We start from the raw sequence: 3,854 nt of genomic DNA, 5'->3' as shown, positions 1-3,854 counted from the left end.
CCTTGTGCTTCAGACCTGGTGTGATAGAACAGAAAACCATTTTCAAAGGGCACTCTTGTATAAACTAACAGCTTTTACATTTTTTTTTTTTTTTTTTTCGAGACAACCTTTGGTTGACCTCACAGATTGAGAGGACCTTGTCAATTTAACTATTTTTGGTTGGCTCTGTTGTGTTCCTGGAGAGACCGTGCTCAATCACTATTGTGACTAGGTATTGGGGAGAAGATGCTGGGGCCTGGAGTCCTTGTGCTTCAGACCTGGTGTGATAGAACAGAAAACCATTTTCAAAGGGCACTCTTGTATAAACTAACAGCTTTTACATTTTTTTTTTTTTTTTTTTAGGCGAGACAACCTTTGGTTGACCTCACAGATTGAGAGGACCTTGTCAGTTTACAATCCCCTATTCTTTTATTTTTTACGCCTACAGCACCTGGTCTTCCTAGGTGGTCTCCCATTCAAGTACTAACCAGGCCCGACCCAGCTTAGCTTCTGAGATCAGAGGGGATCGGGTTTGTTCAGGGTAGCATGACCATATACTAAACTAACAGCTTTTAAAAACAAATTTGATGGAAGATTCTATCTCATGGAAATGTGGTTCTTGAGAACAATATGTTGGAGCTGATGGTTAAAAGACCCAGGGAAATTTATACCACAGAAAACAATGTAACAGCTATTAAGAAGGAAATAAGTTTATGTTTCCAACATTGAGAGATGCCTATGGTATTGGGTAAGGAAGTGAGTTGGAGGAAATTTGAATATCACCCTCTAATATCTGCGTGTAACTTTTTGTAGTGTTAGAGTACATGATCTTAAAACTCTAGCATTATTAGCACTGACACAATTGATTTTTCTCTGCCACCTGCCTGCATTCTGTCAAAGGTCACTGTCCTGCCTTCATTGCATTTAAATAAGAAATTCTGGAAGACAGGGAAGGTTTTCCAAGAACTAAAGTCATGGCCACCAATGGGGAAGGTGATGGTGAAGGAGACTCTTTTGGTCAGGGGACTTTGCTGAAATGATCCATCAGGTGGCCAGTGTGGTCTGAGTCAAAACGGCAAGGTTTGATGTGTGGCAGGCCCTGTAGCAGCACTTTATTCTTGTCAGTTATACTTTTGGAGATAAAGTATGGGTTTGGGTTCATGTGCAGACTTGTGTTGGAGGAAAAGTGGAGGGACAATATAAATATTGATAATCACGACTGATGGAGTGCTTATGGTGTCAGCATTGGGCAAAACCTTTACAAACATTCCCCTACCTAAGCTCATGATTAAATTTTCTACATAAAACATGCAGATAAAAAAAAAATTCTCAAAAGATAAAGTGAGGAACCTGAAAAAAAAATTCTCTTTGGCTTTTTTCCCCCTGACGCAAAAATTAAAGCTCATAGATAAGTGATAAAGGCAGTTCTGGCTGAATCAAAATTTCATGCACCATCACATTACACAGCCTAACCTCACTAACCGAAGGGGGTAGAGAATGAGTGAACAGAGTCCACTTACTAAAGCCATCATCACATGGGAATTCAGGAGATATCTGTTTGAGGATGCCTCCCTAACAAAGAGGCATGCGGTGTAATGGAAAGAGCACACACCTTGCGAGCTGACAGACGGGAGTTAAATTCTGACTCTAACTTGATAATAGTGAGGGCAAGTGCCTCTCTCAGGACTATGGTGAGAATAAAGAAGGTGGTGAACGTAAAGCACCAGAGTTCACTTGCTTTATCCCATTTGACTCTCACAAGAAGCCATCAAGCTATCTCCTTATCCCTCTAATTGCCCTGCTTCAGGCTAAAGTTGATTACACTCAAGTCTCTGCTTCCTCACTTCCATTTCCACCTCAAACCGCTAGAATCTGGTTTGGACTCACCACTCATTGCTCTGGCCAAGGTCACCTACGGCCTGCTCGGGGCAAGATCGATCAGATACTTTCCTGTCCCTCTCTTACCTTCACTTCACAATGAACATTCTTTTCTTAGCTTCTAGGTCTCATTCTCTCCTGGTTTCTTTTCTGCTTCTCTAATGTCTGTTTCACTGTCTCTTTCACAGGCTTCTCTTCAGCTACAGCCCCTTACCTGTTGTTGTTTCTTGGTGTCTGTCCTAGACCCTATTCTGATCACTTCTAATTCCTTAGTATTTCCCAAACTCCCAGATTTCTCTTCACCCAGCAGCTGGAGCAATCTTCGGATCTGAGCATGTCATTCTCTACTCCATCAAACCCACCCTCTGTTCTTGAGATAAAGACCACACTCTCTACTCCAAATGGCCAGTTGGGCTCTTCGAGCTTCCTCTTGCCCACTTGCCACTCATGCCCTGGGCCCCTAGAGGTGGGATCCTTTTCCACCAGGCCTTTCCAGCATGAACTTTTTTTGTTACAACTGCCCCTCCCATGTGCCCCACTGCCCCTCACCCCCAGGCCCTTCTGCTTCCATTTGTCTCCTCTCCATACCTTTGCCAAATCAATTTCATCTTACCTTAAATATCACTTCCTCGAGAAGCCCTTCCTTCCTTCCTTCCTTCCTTCCTTCCTTCCTTCCTTCCTTCCTTCCTTCCTTCCTTCCTTCCTTCTTCTTTCCTTCCTTCCTTCTTTTCTTTTCTTTTTTTTCCCCAGCTGCTCATCATTTATTTTCTGCTTGGTGCAAGGCACACAGTTACAGGTGTCAGGAAGGCTCTCATGTGGCTAGGACAGTAAAAAGCAAGACTCTCAGGCTCCTTTTTGGTGTTTGGCTGTTTTGATATTAAAGAATCCAACTGCTTCTACCTAGTCTATGGGGTGAGGTGGGGAGAAAAAGGTTCAAAAGAGTCTAGTGCCTCTGGAAGTCTGGCGGCTGGCAGCAGCCACTCAGGATGCGGGCTGGTCTGGTTTTGCTGGGGAGCCACCAGGCCGCTGCTTTGTGGCTTCCCAAGCCAGGTCATGGGTGATCATGCTACTGGAGGCCTGGGGGAGATTGCGAGTGCTCTGGAGACTCCAACACTGTGGCCATCAACAAGAGAATGGACTTCCCCCAAAGGCAGCTCGCCCACCAGTGATCTGACAGCCTTAGGGGGACCGGGGTAGTGGGAGATGGCTTCCCCAGGGAACCCTGCACTTCCACAGGGGCTGCTACTGGAGGTGGAACCCAGGCGGTGCCGGTAGAGTCGTGGGTGGGCATCAGTGAGCCGCCGGAGGGGATGGCTGCCATGCTCTTGCTTGTGGGCTGGTGGAAACCTCGGTGGCGACCCTTCGCGGGCCTTGGCACGCGATCACAGGTGGTGAGGAAGGTGGCGGTAGGCCACGGAGCCCATCTTCAGAGCACGACCGCAGCGCGCGGTGCAGAAGCCTTTTCTTATTAAAAGAAAGACCCATACCAGGCTGGGTCCCCCTAGTTATATGTTTTTCTTGCAATGCTGTACCTCTCCTTCCTTATAATTGTAATTACTTAGTTGTGTAATCATTTATTTAATATTTTTAAATAATTCCCCCAAATATAGACTTTCTGAAAGTAGTCCCCGTCAATCATATACGCCCTCGATCCTTGTTGAACCCAGTGCCTGAAAGTGCTCAGTCAACCCCTGTCGGGCGTTGTGGATGCTGTCAGCTCTCTCCTGCCTGGCTGGCTCCTGCTGTTCCAGTCTCTGTCCATCCTCCAAACCAGTTATCTTTTGAAACATAAACCTTGATCATGTCATTTCTCTTCTTAAAAACTTTGCTGGTCTCCCAATGCCCAAGATAAAGTTTAGGCTTCACTCTGTTTCTTTCCCCAGTCTCATTTTTAAAAAATAAGCTCATCCTTGGAATTCTAAGTTCTGTCACATTTAACTGAACTACTTCTAGTTTCTGTGATTGATTATCCCCTCTGTCTTCTGTCAGGTTTCATA

At 45.3% G+C, this 3,854-nt stretch overlaps 2 pseudogenes; both read right to left on the bottom strand.

Moving 5' to 3' along the window:
• Positions 1-418: 418 nt before the first annotated feature.
• Positions 419-537, bottom strand: LOC111739927 (annotated as a pseudogene).
• A 2,301-nt stretch (positions 538-2,838) lies between these two features.
• On the bottom strand, positions 2,839-3,178 carry LOC111739869 (annotated as a pseudogene).
• Between the last annotated feature and the right edge of the window lie 676 nt (positions 3,179-3,854).

The sequence above is a fragment of the Pteropus vampyrus genome, unplaced genomic scaffold, assembly GCF_000151845.1.
Source record: "Pteropus vampyrus isolate Shadow unplaced genomic scaffold, Pvam_2.0 Scaffold55, whole genome shotgun sequence".
In the NCBI taxonomy this organism is placed as follows: domain Eukaryota; kingdom Metazoa; phylum Chordata; class Mammalia; order Chiroptera; family Pteropodidae; genus Pteropus; species Pteropus vampyrus.
This window is presented reverse-complemented; position numbering and strand designations above follow the sequence as displayed.